The following is a 20095-nucleotide window of genomic DNA, read 5'->3' on the forward strand; positions in this document are numbered from 1 at the left end:
GTGCATGTGATTTTCCATTACTTACCTCTATTAGAGCCCTAATTAAACACACTTTAATGAGAGACGGCCACCGGGGGGAATCAGCGAGAAATCTGCGTGGGAGGTCAGAAACAGACGGACGCGTATTGTGCGAGTCTGAAATAGTCAGATCTGCAATTGCTCACAAAACTGAACTATTTTAGGTGTTTTGTCTCTCTGTCTACTACGATCCATGAGGAATGATGACATGGTTTCATATAAGTATTAGTAAGTAATTAATAATTAAACGTTTCACATTTAACCAAAATTCAAAGTTAGTCTGACGTTGAAGTCCAATGTCAATTTTACATCTGCGTGACGTCCGGTGCCTGCTGGGAATGCAGGCTAAACAAGTAATGCCAGAAAATACCTTTAATAACCTTAATAACCTTTTTAAAAAACACGTTTAATAACCTGAGAAAGTTTATGAAAGAAAATTAATTTAGTTTATGAAAAGAAAACTTATGTGCCTCCATGACTTTTTCAGTAATTTTGTACATTTTCTATTTTGAATTTTGACTGGAAATAGTACTCCATTCAGGAACTTTGTAGTTTGGAACATAGTAACTTTATTTTCGAATACTATTTAAGACAGATATTATGCGAATTGGGACGCATTGGGGGGGACTTTTATTTTTTTACTTTCATATAAACACTGACTTGCATTTTATACTGTAAATCTCAAAGCAAAAAATCTTCTTTGGTGATTCTACTAAAGAATAAATAATAACCTGGCTGTCCTGAGGTCAAATAAATGAACAGCAAATGATCATTTTGGGTTGAACTATCCCTTTAAGAAGAACTAGAGAAGCGCTTCAAAACATGCCTGCAGTGTCTGCCTAGAGGACGGCTGTTTGTATTACTAATCAATAGGAATTAAACAGTCACCAGCAGCTCTTGAAGGAGGAACTCAATACTGGGAGTGACCACCAAATCATTCCGGCCCACTGCCTTTAACCTGAAGATCCGCTACGCACAAACCGCATCTGACACCTTCACTCCTGCTGTCTGATGGCGCTGGGAAATATTTGGACAGCTCATGGATGAAGAAACACTCTTTTTCCCACCGAATAAAACTCAAGAGTTTATGAAACCAATTGCTTGTCACAGTTCAAATCATATAATGCTGATAATCATATTTCTGTTGACTAAAATCAGTTAGATGCACTCTTATTTATTTGATGCTTGATGATATTCTGGATATTCTTGGGTCTCATTTTCAATGTCATTTTTTTGTTGTTGTTGTACAGCATGTAAAAATAGTTCATTTGATTAGCACATGAACAGAAAACAAACCAGGCTTATTCTGAAAACATACTTCTATATACATTTCTGGAGAGCACTAAATGCGTCCCAGGAGCTACGTTTCTTTGCAGTTTCTGTTTTTGCAGATCTACTAGAGGCTTCTGTGTCGGCTTTTTGAGATCTCACATGTTTCACGAGTGCCATTTGTGCCTGCTGTTCTCACGTAAATCCACCAGAGGCCGCTGTCGACTGATTAATTGACTGACTGACCAATCGACTGACCCACCCTCCTCCTTCCCTAAACCCTTGCATTTTCAAAAGCACAGACTGACCTGTCAACCCACTTCCCTAAACCCAACCAACAGTTTTAAATAGAATTCCAGGAAAATACATTTTTGAGTTCAACATTTGGGTTTTATTTTTCTTATTTTATATTTTTTTAACTAAAAAAAAAATTAACTAACTTTTTTAGAATGAATGAACTAACCATGAACAATACTTTAGAAGTTAATAATCTTAGCCTAGGAAAAGTTAATCATTTATTCCCCCTCCACTCAATTTTATTTATTTATTTATTATTTTTACATTATAAGGTCTCATCAACCACCACAGTTTTACTGCTCCCTGAGGTCCATTAATAATATTATCAACATTTTAAAAGAAAAAAAAACATCCTAATTTAAAAATAATTAGCCTATATATTGTGCTGTTTTTGACCCGTCGTCAGAACGCTCTGTTTGAATAAGCGTGGTGGAGTATAGACTCTGAAGTAAACGCCCACTGCTGTGATTGGTTTACAGTTTTGCATATTAACAAGGCTTAACAAATAGTAAAGTAGAAGTGGCAATCAATATTCTGCAGAGGCGGGGCTTATCCACTCTTATTACATCATTGAATTTTACATTCCATTCCAGGATGTTTTTATAGTACTGAGACCTTTTTGTGTGTGAAGATCAAGGAAATTTGGATTTCTCATTTCATGACCCTTTTAAATTAAATGAAGTTGCTTACCTGAAGCCAACTGCAATACATTTAGAAATTCCAGAAAAACAATTGTGTATTAAATTGTTTAAATTTAAGATTGTCCTTTTTCCGCTATTGCGATTTTCATGCACTTTAAACAATCCTGAAAAACATAAATAAATAAATAAATAAATAAATAAATAAATAAATAAATAAATAAATAAATAAATAAATAAATAAATAAATAAATAAATAAATTAATTACATAGGGCGGTGCATAATTTAATTATTTGAAAAGTGATTGGATTATAGAAAGATGGACATTGGTAACAGAATGAAGAAGGATTGACGAATGGACAAATTTAGAGAAGCAAGACATCCACTAATATATGGCATAAAGGAATGATAGCTCCACCCTAAAGGACTGATAGCCAAGCCCAAAAGAACTGATAGCTCCACACTTAAGGACTGATAGTTCTGCCCAAAAGGACTGATTGCCACGCCCTAAATGACTAATAGCCACGCCCTAAAGGACTGATAGCCACACCCAAAATGACAGATAGCCACGCCTAAAGGACTGACAGCTCTGCTCTAAAGGACTGATAGCCACACCCTAAATGACTGATAGCCACGCCCTAAAGGACTAATAGCTTTGCTCTAAAGGACTGATAGCCACGCCCTAAAGGAGTGATAGCCACACCCTAAATGACTGATAGTCACGCCCTAAAGGACTGATAGCTCTGCCTTAAAAGACTGATAGCTCTGCCCTAAAGGACTGATTGCCACGCCCTGAAGGACTAATAGCCACGCCCTAAAGGACTGATAGCCACACCCTAAATGACAAATAGCCACGCCTAAAGACTGATAGCTCTGCTCTAAAGGACTGATAGCTCTGCTCCAAAGGACTGATAGCCACGCCCTGAAGGACTGATAGCTGTGTCCTATAAAGGACTATTAGCCACACCTTAAATGACTGAAAGCCACACCCTAAATGACTGATAGCTCTGCCCTAAAAGACTGATAGCCACGCCCTAAAGGACTGATAGCCACACCCTAAAGGCATTCCATGTGATCAGGAAGTGAAGAAAGTAATTTGAGGGAGAGGGAATGTTTTGGTATTTGATTAAAATTTATAAGGGCTATGACCCTGTACAAAGTAATGAAGTGCACACACATACATTGTTTATAACAAGAACTACTATATACATATAAAAACAAGAAGAGTAAATTCTGATTTCATGGAAACTTTAAACAGCACGAATATAATGCTTTTCAGCATTCTCGCCGAATATAACAGTGCTACCCAGAAAGAGTCAATTAGCGTCAGAAAATGAGTAGGTATATAGTGTGGTTGTTGTTTACGGTGTATGGCCAGGCTGGAGATGGAGCTGATGTCGGATCAGCTGACTCATCCGTTCTGTTTTAGCACAGATGGAGGGGTAAACATAGCATGAAGGTATGGAGAAGCTTCAGCCCATGACCACAAGCCTCCTCTCCCTAAACTGCATCCTGCTATAGAGCGGCTGATAAAACCCTGGCGCTGTCACAGGTGGGCTGTTTACCATGACATCGCTCCCTTTCCGGATCCCCCGTTTCCTCATTAGGAATTCTGAGGCTGTCACTTTAGCTGCAGTTTGGTCCATATGGAATGACCGTAAAGTGTCACACTCCACTTTTAACTATCTGCTGCATTGGCAGTTCTTAAAGCTACAGTTGTTTTTATCCCTCCAAGCAGGGCCACAGGTGGTGAAAATTGCTCTTCGTGAGAAAAGTCTGCTCTCTGAGTGGCAGATGGTGCGAGTTTGCCTAGTTAAGCCTAGAAATCAGTGGAGGAGCCATTAATAAGACATAAATTGAGCATCATTTTGGGCAGATTGTATATGCGGTCCCTTTCCGCTTGTTATAATGAAGCTATCTCTTCTGCAGGTTTCCGTACGACGCTTCTGCTTTGGGTATCTGTTAGCATATGGCACGTTATAAAACATTCACACACGTATCATGATTTAAAAATCATGCCTTTACTGTACTATCACGCTCAGCGCATTCATCTTTGATGTGTCGTAAGATATGCGTAAGACCGCTTTGGGTATCAGGATGACTGACATGCTAAATGACAGTTCTGGCCTACATTTCTTCATTAGAAATCACTCATCAGGTTGCTTTTTGCTCATGACCTCTGGTATGTCAGGACTCATCTTTGTCTCGGACTAGCAATGGTGAACTGATTTCCATCAAAGGCGATGCTCAGTGTGATACTGAAAGACCCTGATGAGCTGATTAGGTGGGAAAAGATGCTATTCGATTGGTGTAAAATGAGGACAGATGGACAGCGATGCAGCAGTCAGCGCACTGAAACGTCATTTCATTGGATAGCAAAGATAGAATGTTGCATTTTGGAGTGTGAATTAAATGAAAATGTCAAGTTATTTTATAGATGTATATAACAGACAACAGTAAATTCAAATAAACTGTCTAATGTAGGCTAACCATGTTCTGTACACAATGATGTTCCATCCTCGACAATCTCTGAAAAAATACTTAAGGGTCGTAGACAGATCTGTGTAATCTTTGTTTCTCACTCTTTCACTCCTGAGCACAACAGAGACCCTCCTACCATATGTTTCTTAGAAAATTCAGTAAGTTTGCTACATCCATCTAATGATAGCCACAGCCTAAAGGACTGATAGCCACACCCTAAAGGACTGATAGCCACACCCTAAAGGACTGATAGCCACACCCTAAAGGACTGATAGCCACACCTTAAAGGACTGATAGCCACACCCTAAAGGACTGATAGCCACACCCCAAAGGACTGATAGCCACACCCCAAAGGACTGATAGTTTCACCCTAAGGGGCTGAAAATAACACCCTAAAGAACCAATAGCCTCGGCCTAAATGGCTGATAGCCACGCCCTAAAGGACTGATAGCTCTGCCATAAATGACTGATTGCCAAGCCCTAAATGACTGAAAGCTTCGCGCTGAAGTACTGATAGCTCTGCCCTAAAGGACTGATTGCTCTATCTGATAGAACTGATAATCACGCCCTAAATGACTCATAGCTACGCCCTAAAAGACTAATAGCCACGCCCTAAAGGACTGATAGCCACACCCTAAAGGACTGATAGGTCCGCCTTAAAGGATTGATAGCCATGCCCTAAAGTACTAACATCCCTGCCTTTAATGACAGATAGCTCCCCCCAAAATGAATGATAGCTCCGCCCTAAAGGACTGAGAGCTCTGCCCTAAAGGACTGATAGATTCAACCTAAATGACAGATAGCTCCGCCCCACCAGGATTTAAAATTAGTTTTATATCTTAGGGCACCATGGTAAACAGTATCCAATGCATGCAGTCTCTGAGACGAAAGATAACATTAGCATGTATAATATATATATATATATATATATATATATATATATATATATATATATATATATATATATATATATATTCGATACATAATAAATAAATAACTATATGTTACTTAAAGAAATATTTTGTACATGTACATTGTCTTAATATCTTTTGGGAGAAGCATGTGTCATTTCAAAATGGAAAAGTAAACTTGTTAGTTGAATAAACGTAACTTTAAGTCAGGATTTGCCAGGGGTGTGAATCATTTTGTATTTGGCTGTATGTGTATGAAATGTCAAATCTGTTAACTCTGAATGAGAAACAAGATACTTTGCATTAGCATCACCATATAAATGCGTGGATTTTCATGCACACTATTCTTAAATTGTTTGCTGTTTTGTAATGCTTAACATCAGGTTTAGCGAAATAAGACAAATCTAGATTCAAGTTAAATCTGAATTGATGTGAAAGACCTCAGAAACTGTATTGCCTGAGTCCCAAATTACCTGGAGTTATGCAAAACCGTATGCGCTATGCCAAATGTACCTATAGGCAATGTCATGTTCTCTCAAAATGTCAATTATAAATGAGAATACTAGAAGAATTTTAAGAGGAATCACACTGAACCAACAGTGACAGATGCCAGATTACAGTACGTCACTTCACAGACACTGATTCAGCATGTTCAACCTACAAAAAACAAGCACAGATCAATGGTAGAGATGGAGATGGAGGTAAGCAATTGATCTGCCTAAACTCGATGAACATGTCTGCTGACCTTTTATCCTTCAATAAAGATAAAAATATGCAACAGAAACACCTTCAGTTTTGATGCTCTTCATTCATTGTTTGCGTCGTTTCTATCTGTAGACTACATCTAATGAAAACACATGGCAGCACAGTGGCTCAGTGGTTTGCACTGTCGCCTCAAAGCAAGAAGGTCACTGATTCGAGTCCCTGTTGGGCCAGTTGGCATTTCTGTGGGGAGTTTGAATGCTCTCCCCATGTTGGCATGGGTTTTCCCCACAGTCTAAAGACATGCTGTGTGAATTAGTTAAATGTGTGTGTGTTGTCTGGGTTATGGCTGGAAGGGCATCTGCTGATTAAAACTTATGTTGGAATAGTTGGTGGTTCATTCTGCTGTGGGGAACCCGCAAAGATAAGGGACTAAGTTAAAGGAAAATGACCTATGAATGAAATTGGTTACTTTTTTACTAGCAAAGCTCTAGTTACTTACACTCATGTTCAAACAACTTATTTAAAAGGAGCTGAATCAACACAATTCTTGAGTTTTTTTGGGACAACTTAAATGTTTTATGTTAAATCCACTTAAAGTTGTAAAAATTACTAAAAGTTAACTTAATTCCTTCATGATAATACATTTTTAATACATGAAAAAAAAAATACTTGAGTACACTGTAAAGCCCAAAAAGTTATGGTAACTTAAGCCATTGAGGAAACCGATTGCAACAAATCATTTAGGTTCAAAAACTAATCCTAATGAGTACTGTGAACTTAATCCATTTGAGTAAATGAAGCAGTTTGAGCACAGTAAAACCCAATAATTGAAGAGAACTCAAACCAGCTGAGTACTGTAAAACCTATTATGTTAGGGCAACTCAAACCATTTGAGGAAACCGATTGCTACAAACCATTTAAGTTTAAAAGCTAATCTATATGAGTGAACTTACTCTATGTAAGTTGAAGTAATGAGGTATTTAATTAACTCATTCAACACTGAGTTCAAAACTCATTTCAAATGAGTAGAATTACCTTTCAGTGAATTTTAAGTTAACTACACTCATTTCATTTAACGAAGTTTACTGTTGGGTTTGTCTCATTCAGAACTCAAATGGCAATATATATATACACTGTAAAAAATGGCTGTGATTTCAACGGTAAAAAATTGTAAAAATGCTACAGTACAAATCGTAATCTGGTTAATGGTATATTTCCTTGATATAAATGGCGAATAACCGTAAATTGACTTTCCCAGAATTCCCTGCATGGCACATAACTTTTTATGCATTTGGTTGACATTAATATGAATCTTTTTGGTAGTTTCCCCATCAGTTATGTACATTAGAGATTTATGTTACATCAAATGTTGATAAACAATGTTTATTTCATGACTTTAATTTTATGCGTGTGGTTTTATGCGTGGTGTTTAGTGGCTGTGTGAATGACACTGAGCACCTTCTATATGCTGATACTCTTTTCTGCTTGTGGGAGAAGTTGATTGTGATGAGCATTGGCTCACTATGTAACTTCCTCATCACCACCTGCATGTGGGTGTGCTATATTTATATTTACATATATATATATTTTTTTTTATTACACATTTTTCTTTGTTTACCATTTAAGAAGCTGAGCCTCCTTAAAATAAAAATCCTTAAATCATTCCTGTAAAACTGAATTTGGCATTTGTCTTAATAGTGCCCTCCACTACAGGCAGTGACACTCTCTTCTGCTGTCGTCATTATATGCTAGTCACCCCTTTAAATCACATAGAGTTACGGGATTTATGATTTGTCTTTTCCTCATCATTTTTAGGTTTATATATAGACTTCTAGCTTGGTCATAAGTCATTGAAAATGATTAGACTAGTAGCATCTCGCTTAAAATGAACAAATTTATTCAATTATTTTCAAAAAACGAAAATTGTCATCATTTACTCAATCTTTACTTTTTCTTCTGTTGAACACAGAAGATGATATTTTAAAGAAAGCTGGAAACCTGTAACCATTGACTTCTATAGTATTTGTTTTTCTGTCTGTGGAAGTCAATAGTTACAGGTAACTGATGTTAATTAAGTATATATAGGCCTGTTGAAACATTGACTCACATCGTTTCTTTGCCTATTTTTATTTGAAAATTGGGTTGACTGGGTAATAGTACACCACATTTTTTAGGACTACACCACTGGTTAAAATAGTCTCCTTTTTTTCATATTTCAATGTTTATACTCATGACATTAAACCTTTATGACTTCATCTTTTAAAGTGTAGGTTGAATCACATATTCTGTGCCGGAGAAATGCTTCTTCACTGTTAATTTTATTGGCATGCATTGAATTTCTCCTCTTTTCTATCTGTGAAGTCGCGCTTGCCGCTTATAACCTCCGCTCTCTGATTGCTCTGCTGCATGTCAACAATGAAACCCAGTCAATTTTCTGTTCCTCTTCTGAGGTTGCTCTCAAATCCTCATACAATTCATCACATGACTCTGTGTTGAGACAACAGATCGATGCCTTTTTAAATGGAGGTAGAGCTGAACTTTAGATTTATCCACTGCTTCCCCGTGAAACCGTGAGTTTGTTATAGAAATGGATTAGCAGTCATAAGGTAGCAATCTGGAATCGGAGATTTGCTAACAGATTTTCTCCCTCATAAAGCATGTTTAGAAAATGTACATTCTTAATCCACAACTCCACTTTGCTGATTAGCTCCTTTGCTGATTATTATGGATCAGGGTGACCCAGTATAACCCGCCTCAGCTTGTAAATGTGGATGAACTGGTGTCGGAAAACTAGCTTTACTTACAGAAATATTTGGCTTGATGGTTGAAGTTGATGAAGAAAATTGGGAATTATGTTGTTCTGACATGTCACACGATATTTTGAATGCTTACTAATGTGTGTGTGTGGTAAATCTAAAACATAAAGCCGTCATGTCACGATTTGGATAATAACACTGAATATTGATATTGATAATAACATTTGATTATTTTTATATTAACTAAAATTAGAATCATCTAATGAAATCATCCCAAGTCCTTCATTGATCCATCTGATCATCTATCCATCTATCTGAATCAGGGATCCAGGCCAATCATCCATCCATTATAATCATTGATCTGTCTGAATCATCCAAATCATCCATCCATCCATTCTTCTGCATCTTCCATCCATCTATTTAAATCATCATCTATCCATCTGATTCATGCGTCCATCCATCCATCCATCCATCCATCCTTCCATCCATCCATCCATCCATCCATCCATCCATCCATCCATCCATTATCTAAATCATTCATCCATTAGCCAAGTCATCCATCCATCCATCCATCCATCCATCCATCCATCCATCCATCCATTATCTAAATCATTCCTCCATTAGCCAAATCATCCATCCATCCATCCATCCATCCATCCATCCATCTGATTCATTCATCCATCCACCCATCTTCCAAATCATCCATTTATTCATTAGCAGAATAATCTATCCATCCATCCATCCATCCATCCAAATTTTCACCCATTCGATTCATGCATCCATCCATACATACATCCATCCATCTGTCATCCAAATCATCCATTCATCCATTAACCGAATCATTCATTCATCCATCGATACAAATCTATATACAACCATCTGATTCATTCATCCATCCTTCATCCAAATCATTTATTCATCTATTAGCTGAATCATCCATCCATCCATAAATCCATACAAGTTATCATCTATCCATCTGATTCATTCATCCACCCATCCAAATCATCTATTCGTCCATTAGCAGAATCATCCATCCATCCATACAAATCATTATCCATCCATCTGATTCATCTATCTATCTATCTATCTATCTATCTATCTATCTATCTATCTATCTATCTATCTATCTATCTATCTATCTATCTATCTATCTATCTATCTATCTATCTATCTATCTATCTATCTATCTATCTATCTATCTATCTATCTATCTATCCATCCATCCATCCATCCATCCATCCAAATCATCCATTCATCATTAGCTGAATCATCCATCCATACAAATCATCATCCATCCATCTGATTCCTTTATCCATCCGTCTTTCAAATCATCCATTTATCCATTAGCTGAATCAACATCCATCCATCTGAATCATCCATCCATCCATCCATCCATTCACTCATTCACCCATGCACATCAATCAATAAATATCAATCTTCCATCTATTGATCCAACCATCTTTATCATCCATCCATCCACCAATCCGCATCATCAATCCATATATCCAAATCTTTCATCCATACATCTGAATCATCTATCCATCTGGATCATCCATCCATTGATCTATATGAAACATTTGAATCATCTGAATCATACGTCTAAATCGTTCATCCATCCATCCATCCATCCATCCATCCATCCATCCATCTGAATCATCCATCCATCCATCCATCCATCCATCCATCCATCCATACAAATCTTTCATTCATTCATCTGACCATGTGAATCATTCATCCATCCAAATCATCCATCCAAATCGTTCATCCATCAATCCATCTTAAACATCAGAATCATCCAAACTGTCTGTCCATTCATCTGTCCGTCCGTCCGTCCATCCGTCCATCTGTCTATCTGATCATTTAAATCATTCATCCATCGATCTGAATTTTCCAAATCACCTCTCCATCCATCATTCGCATCATCCATCCATCATCGAAATCATCCACTCACTATCATATTTATTTACTTTTTTGTATGGCATGATGGTATATTACATTGAGTTTGCCTTTCAATTGTGACCAGTTCACTGTATAGATAAACGTGATAGCTTGATACAAACTGAATCAATTGCATAATAAATCTTCTCTTTCGTTAGTGTTGTCAGCAGCACTACTCACCTCGCCCAACAAGAGGCATCTGCACACTGAAAAGACATTCCCTGCATGAACACACAACATAATGAAGAGAGTGGCATTTTTCTGAGGAATCTCATATCTATAGGATGGATTTCTATGTGTGACGTTACAAATGTTTCTTTTCTATGTGGTTTTCAGATATGCAGATTCAAACTGACGTACAAATAAAATTCATGATCACTGTAATCTCTTATCTTATAACAAGTTGTGTGTTATGAGGCGTATCCATGAAGAACTGGAGTGTGTTCACCTCTGAAATGTGGTTAGCTTGAGTTAGACTGTATAAGTGGCAATACACAGACATTTGGCTGATAATAAATCAAAATACTACTTTAAAGCTGAGTTAAATGAGCAAAAATCTGCCTGTAGCCATATTTCACCCTCATCTTTTACATGGGTTTTGCAGATTTCTCTTTCAAGTTTTAATGAGAGCTGCTCATTGCTGGTGAATTACGAATCTGGTTATTCACGGTCAGAAAGAGAGGCCCTCTTCTGTAATTTACCAGAGAGAATGTAATTGTCAGAAAATGTCACATGTAATGGCAGTGAATACTCTATCAGCGGTGTGAGTACCATATCTGCCGCCACCATTTAAATGCAAATCATACTCTATGATGAAGGACTGACTGGAAATGTTCAAGCACTTTCTTTTAGAAACAGGTTAATTCAGAGTTTTGAACTGTGAATTGATCACAAAACTCAAGTTAAAACAATGTTGGAGTGCTCGGCACATTTCCTTGTCCCTGAGACGTGATCGTTTTGAATGATGGGTTCATGAATCATGCTTCTCTTCATCTAGTAGACAATTCAGCAATGAGTAAAGCAGCAGCTATGCCATTGAAATGCATTTGACCTTTAATATGTTGAAACAGTTTCATTAGAGTAGTTTAAACACTTCACTCATAAATAATGCATACAAATTTGTAGACAAGTTTGTAACTATTTGATTGATTTGACGAATGGATGAATGGATAGATTGATGAATCAGTGTTTGATACATCCACCAATCCATCCATGTCCATTAAACCACCTTTCATTCATCCATCCTTCCATTTGATTCATTTATTTGATATATCTGTCACTATTTGAATCATCCGTTCATCCATCCATTTTATTCACATTTCTGTCTTTTCATCTATGAATCCATCCATTTTTGCCTCCATCCACATTACTATCCATCAATTTTCCAGTTAATCTAAGCTTCTGTATATCTATCTGTCCATTAATCTATTAAATTCATCCATTTGTTTGCGCATTTGGTCTAACCTTTGCATCCATCCATCCATTTGATAAATTCATTCATCCATCCATCCATTTAAGCTGTCCATCGATGCATCCATCCATCCATTCAATTGATTAGTCCATATATTCATCCAACCATTTTTTCATTCCATCCATTCATCCATACATCCATCCACCCATTCATTATCCATCAATTTAATCAGTCCATCTCTTCATCCATCCACCTATCCATTTGATCATCCATCCATCCATCCATCCATCCATCCATCCATCCATCCATCCATCCATCCATCCGTCCATCCATCCTTTTGGTCCTTCCATCCATCCTTTTGATCAATCTATCTAACTTTTTGATCAATCCATCCATCAACCCTTCAGCAAAACTGACTTTACTTCCATCCATTAATTTGATCCATCCATCCATCCATCCATTTGAGCTGTCCATCCTTGCATCCATCCATCCATTCATTTGATTAGTCCATCCATTCATCCTTCCATTTTATCATTCCATCCATCCATTAATCCATCCATTAATCCATTCATCCATCCATCCATCCATCCATCCACCAATCCATCCATTCATCAATTTTGATCCATCCAACCCTTCAACCCTTCAGGAAGTCTTTCTTCTTTTCTCCTTTCCATTAATTCAGTTGATCCACCCATCCTTCTATCCATCCATTTGATATGCCTATCCATTCATCAACCCTTCAGCAAATCTGACTTCTTTTCTTCCATCCATTTATTTGATCCATCCATCCATCAAATGATCCGGCCATCGATCCATTAAATTATCCATCCATCTGTTTATGTGATCCATCCGTTTATCCATCCATCCATCCATCCATCCATTCATCCATCCATCCGTCTGTCCGTCCGTCCGTCAGTCAGTCAGTCAGTCAGTCAGTCAATCAGTCAGTCAATCAGTCAGTCATTCCGCTTATTTTCTCTTCAGGCAAACTGTCTTCCTGTCTTCTGTTCATCCATCCATTTGTTCTCTCCATCTATCTATCTATCCATCCATCCATTTAATCCATATGTCCGTACACAGCAGTTTTACCATTTGACTCATGTCTAAAAATACCAAGCTATAATTATTGTCGTTGAATTTGTCCTGTTGGCCACATCTTCCAGAGAACTATTAATTACAGAGTTAAACTTTCAGTATAAAACATCACCATGAAAATCCCAACGGGTCGAGCAGCAGCTGGTAAAATATTCCTTCTTTAATCAAGCGCTGCTGTGAAAGGTGCCGATGAATTCCCTTGTTGATATGTGCGTCAACATGGGAACCTCTTATTAAAGCTCTCTTCCTTTACAACACCACCCATTATTTCACTGTCTACATCCGACAGCTCTAGTGCTGTCCGCACAATAACTGGCAACACAGCCAATCACTGTTCAATTAAATGTTCTCGCCTCTCTTTGTGCTCCACAGCACTTGGAAAATTGAACAACCCAAACAAATAGTTATTGTTCTGGACGAGCTGACCACATTTAATTACACCTCCTGGTGACTTCAGCCAAATACAGACATAGTTCAATAAACGAAAAAGCCAAGTGTCTGTAATGCTGGCGGAAACGGCTCCATAATGGAACACCACCAGATGGATTTACGTTTGCTTTTGTTGCTTGTGTTAAACTGGAATACTGTCCTTTGTTTTAACGGTTTAGTTTGACACAGTGGAGAGAAAAGAACGACGACAACAAAGAAATCTGTGGCAATAGAGAACCTCCACTGGGGCCGCAGATCAAACACTAGTGGGATCAAACCACTGCATTGTGTGTTGAAATGGAGTCAGATCATTTCATCTTTCAGGCTCTCCTGATCCCAGCGCTTGTTTTACGCCGCCTCCGCCTGAATGAGAAAGAATAGGGGATGCATTTGCCGTTTACACACAGGCCCTCGCAGAACAGAGGAGGTGTGTCCCCTGTTTATGTTCAGTTTAGAGAGTAGTACTTATTCTTTTGAACCAATGAATGGAGGCTTCAGTCACTCAGGTGACGCACATTTTAATTAGCTGCTTTTGTTTTGAGTAATAAATGATTGTTAATAGCGTTTTGGTTTATTCTTGTCCAGTACAGTGAATGTTTTGTTGTTTCACCCCTGAGAGTGAGTTCACCTGGTGTTGTGTCTAAACCTCTGAAAACTTGAAAATATGAAAACTTGTTTTTCTATCCATCCATCCATCCATCCATCCATCATCCATCCATCCATCCATCCATCCATCATCCATCCATCTATCCATCCATCCATCCATCCATCATCCATCCGTCCATCCATCCATCCATCCATCCATCCATCCATCCATCCATCATCCATCCATCCATCCATCCATCCATCCATCCATCCATCATCCATCCATCCATCCATCCATCCATTTTATTAAAGATTTCCATCCATTTGATTAATCTATTTATCCATCCATAAATCCAATCATCATCATTCTGTCTATACATCTGTTCATCCATCCATACATCTATACATTTAATTGATCCATCATCTATCCATCATCTGTCAATCATTTCAATTTCATCATTTCATCTGTTTTATAATATTTTCTATCCTTCCATCCATCCATCCGTTTGTCCATCTTTCCACCCATCCATTCATTCTGTACATTTGATCGATCCATCCATTCTTCAAACATTTTATCCACCTCTTTCATCCATCTGTCAGTCTCTCATCCATCCATCCATCCATCCATCTTTTCACCTGTCTGTCCACCCATCCACCCATCAATCCTGTCCATCTACACATCTCTACATTGATCGATCCATTCATTCAATCGTTTTATCCACCCATCCATTCAACCATCCATCTGTTCACCCATTTGTCCACCCTTCCATCCATCCATTCTGTCCATTTAATCCATCAATCCATCGGTCTGTTCGCCCGTCTGTCCACCCATCCATCCATTCTGTCCATTTGATCTATCCATTCATCCATCTTGTACATCCATCCTGTCCATCTATAAATCTCTAAACTTGATCGATCCATCCATTCATCAGTCATTTTATCCATCCATCCATCCATCCATCCATCCATCCATCCATCCATCCATCCATCCATCAATCTGTTTGCCCATCTTTCCACCCGTCTAGCCATCCATCTATTCTGTCCATTTGATCTATCCAACCATCCATCCATCCATCCATCTATCTTTTAACCTGTCTGTCCACCCATCCATTCATTGTTTATTTAATCCATCCATCCATCCATTCATCCATCCATCCATCCATCCATCCATCCATCCATCCATTCATACATTTGTTCGCTGGTCTGTTCATCCATCCATCCATTCTGTCCATTTAATCCATCCATTCATCCATCCATCCATCCATCCATCCAGCTGTTCGCCTGTGTTCACCTATCCACCCATCCACTCATTATGTCCATTTGATCTATCCATCTTGTACATCCATCCTGTCCATCCATAGATCTCTACACTTAATCAATCTATCCATTCATCATTCATTTTATCCATCTATTCATTTATCCACCCATCTGTCCGTCTGTCTATCCATCCATCCATCTGTTCACCAGGCTGTCCATCTATTCTGTCCAGTTAATCCATTCATCCATACATTTATCAATCATCCACCCATCCATCTATTCTGTCTATTTTATCCATCCATCCATTCATCTGTTGGCCTGTCCACCCATCTATCCATTTCGTACATTTGATCCATCCATCCATCCATTTGTGCTGCCATCCTGTCCATCCATACATCTCTACATTTGATCGATGCATCCATTTATCTATCATTTTATCCACCCATCCATTCATCGATTCATCTGTCTATCCGTCCATCCATCTATCTGTTCACCTGTCCACCCATCCATCCATTCTGTCCATTTGATTAATCCATCCATCATCCATCTGTGTACCTGTCTGTCCACCAATCCATCCATCCATTCTGTCCGTTTAATCCGTCCATCCATCCATCCATCCATTCATCCGTCCATCCATCCATTTTATATACACATCCCGTCCATCCATACATCTTTACATTTGATTGACACATCCATTCATCAATCATTTTATCCATCCACCCATCCATTCATGTTCTAAATTTTTCCCTCCAATTTTTTTCCATTCATACATCTGTATATTTTATCGAGTCATCAATCATTTTTGTCAACCCATTCATCTTTCCATTTGATTGACCAAATTATTGACCCACCCATCCATCCTCCATCTCTCTCCATCTGATATATCCATCCAGCCATATGTATGTACATTTGATTGATCCACCCATCCATTCATTTATTTGATTGTCCCATTCATTCATTTGTCTATTAGATTAATTGACTGATTGATCAATCACTCATCGGACCATCTGTCCCTTTGATCTATCCATCCATCCATCCACCAGCTCTTCCATCCACCAGCTCATCCATCTATCCATCAATTTGTCAGTTCTTTAGTCCATCCATCTGTCTATCCATCAGTTTATGCATTCCTCCATCCATTCATCCATCAGTCCTTCCATCCATCAGTCCATCCTTCCATCAATCCATCCATGCATCAGTCTATTCCATCCCTTTAATAGTGCATCCATGCATCAGTCCATTCCATTCATCCATCAGTCCATCAATCCATCAGTCAATCCATCCATCAGTAAATCCATCCATCAGTTCAGCCATCAAACAGCCCAACAATCCATCTGTCCGTCCTTACATCCGTCCATCCATCAGTCCACCCATCCTTCAGCCCATGTGTCTATTGTAATTAGTTGTTTTTGTGTTTGGTAGCACATGGATGTAAAGGGTACTGGTATTGTAGCTAAATCTCTGTGAGCCATAAGGAAAAAAGTAAGACTTACTATCTTACAACTTTGACAACTGCAAGATTTTTGAATAAAAATACTAAAATAAAAAGCATTTCATTCTGACATTCATACCTTATTTTATATCATTGTGAAGTACCTCACAGTTCGGACATTCTCACAATTGTGAGGAAAAAGCCTGAACGGTGCAAATAGTCAGAATAGGAAAAGTTTCCATATTTTTTTACATCACTTTCATGGTGTAAAACTGTGCAGATTTTATTTTGACAACTGTTAATCATAAAGTCAGAAAATTAATTCATAATGCACTTTTAGAAGATTAATAAATGAGATGCCCTAACAGTATTAAAGTTAAATGAATCTGTAGCTCGGGGTTTACACTTGTTTGCAAGATATTCTGGGGAAAAAAGCATTTCACAAACAGCCTTTTTTGCTCTTTTCACAGAACGATTCAGTTGCCATCACATTGATGAACTGACGCCTCCAGCTCTACAGTTTTCATCACCTGGCATCCGGTGAGTAGATCCACCATTCAGAGGAAAACACATTACAGTGAGGATCTGTTGGTGTTGTTTTTTGGGTAATGGTGCCACTGCACATCCAGTGTGCGAACTGTTGAATCTCTGGCACAAATCCACAATGTTTTAACGTCAAGTTGGCGCTGGATTTCATCAGTGCTGCTCTCTCACTTGGCCTGAAGAGTGTTTAACATTGCAGCTCATTAAACTCTGAGATACTGAGGGGAAACTGATAGTCTGGCAAAGCTAAACGCTGATAGCAAGGTGTTGAGTTAAAGTTTTGGGTTCTCTTCCAAAATAAAATCGAAAAGGCTTTAAATCTTCAGTTACCACCACTCGCAGGATGTCAGATTTGCTTTGTTAGAAAAGGCTTTCCTCGTTTGTTCATGTGTACTGTACTGTAAATATTTAAATTCAAAAATGTTTTTATAAATTGCCCTAGGTGTTGTTCAATAGCTTTAGGACAACTTTAATTGTTTGATCCACTTCAAATGTTGCCTACTGTATACTGTGTATATTGGTAATTGTATTAATAAGAATGCACATTATAAATATTTATTGAGCTTTTTATATGCGCTTATATAACATCCACCTAAAAACAACTAAAAAACAACATAATAGTAGTGATAATAGTAGTGCATCATCATCATCATCATTATACTCTTCATTATTGTTTGTACACACAAATTTTCAACCAAACTAACCAACCTAAAACCAACCAACCTAAAACCAACCTAAAACCAACCAACCAACCAACCAACCAAACAACAATTCCAACCAACCAACCATTCCAACAGACCCAACCAACCTCAGACAACTGACCCATCCCAAACCAACCCAAATCAACCAACCAACCAACCAAACCAAAACAACTAACCCCAAAAAAAAAACAATAAACCCACCAACCAACCAACCAACCAACCCAAAACAACAAAACAACCAACAATTCAAACAGACCCAACCACCATAACTAAACCTAAACAAACAAACGACCCGTCCTGACAACCCAACCGAACCAACCCTAACCAACCAACCAACCCACCCAACCAACCAACCCACCAACCAACCAACCAACCACCCATCCAACCAACCAACCAACCAACCAACCAACCAACCAACCAACCAACCAACCCAAAACAACAAACCAACCAACCACTCAAACAGACCCAACCACCCCAACTAAACCTAAACACAACCAAACGACCCGACCAACCAACCCAACCCAACCCAATCCAACCAAACCCAACCCAACCCAACCCAACCCAACCCTAACCAACCAACCAACCAACCAACCAACCAACCAACCAACCCAAAACAACAAACCAACCAACCACTCAAACAGACCCAACCACCCCAACTAAACCTAAACACAACCAAACGACCCGACCAACCAACCCAACCCAATCCAACCAAACCCAACCCAACCCTAACCAACCAACCAACCAACCAACCAACCAACCAACCAACCAACCAACCAACCAACCAACCCAAAACAACAAGCCAACCACACAACCACCCCAACTAAACCCAACCAACCAACCAACCCAATCCAACCCAATCCAACCCTAACCAACCAACCACTCAGCCAAACATCCCAACTAACCAACTGACCCAACCACCCTGACCAATCGACCGACCAACAGGATCAATCCAATAAATGGACGGATGGATGGATGGATGGATGGATGGATGGATGGATGGATGGATGGATGGATAGGTGGAATATATCAGTCAATTAAACAGATGGAAGGATCAATCAATTAAACAGATAAGGGGATGGATTTATAGATAAATCAAATGGATAGAACATTTTAATAAAATTGATGGATTATATCAGTCAATTAAACATATGGAAGGATCAATCAATTAAATGAACAGGTGGATGAATGGATGGATGGATCATTAAGAAAGTGAAGGATTCCTTGCATTCAGTTTTATTTCAGCACATTTAAAGACTTCTTTTTTTATATAAAATACTCAACTTTATTACACTGCAGTCTGAGATGAATGAATCCAGATCCTTGTTTCAGAGCTTCAGAAAACCAGAGGAAACAGATCTGCAGCAGAAACTCCCTCAGTGAAAGACAAACCTACTAACAGTGAAATCTTCCTCTGAGAGACGCCAACCAAACACTCCAAAAACAGTGACATGTGGAGCTGCTGTTAATGGTGATTTGACTCAGATGTGTGTGTGTCGTTCACAATGACTGAATCCAATAAGATCTGCTGAAGCTCACCTGACGCCTGCAGCTTTATCTCTGTTTCATATTCAGTGAAACTACACACACGCAGTGTTTATCAGACTGTACGACAGCAGCCACAGCTTCTG

At 38.5% G+C, this 20095-nt stretch overlaps 1 protein-coding gene across 4 annotated transcripts in view; it reads left to right on the forward strand.

Moving 5' to 3' along the window:
* Positions 1-20095, forward strand: part of ptprfa (protein tyrosine phosphatase receptor type Fa) — a 566130-nt gene that overhangs the window by 21484 nt on the left and 524551 nt on the right. For all 4 annotated transcript variants that reach the window (XM_087254905.1, XM_087254894.1, XM_087254901.1 and 1 more), the window contains one exon: positions 17694-17763. The gene's annotated coding sequence lies outside the window, so the exon portion shown is untranslated. Of the gene's footprint in view, positions 1-17693; positions 17764-20095 lie in introns of those variants that run through there.

The sequence above is a fragment of the Danio rerio genome, chromosome 6 (genome assembly GCF_052040795.2).
Source record: "Danio rerio strain M-AB ecotype USA chromosome 6, GRCz13ab, whole genome shotgun sequence".
NCBI lineage: Eukaryota > Metazoa > Chordata > Actinopteri > Cypriniformes > Danionidae > Danio > Danio rerio.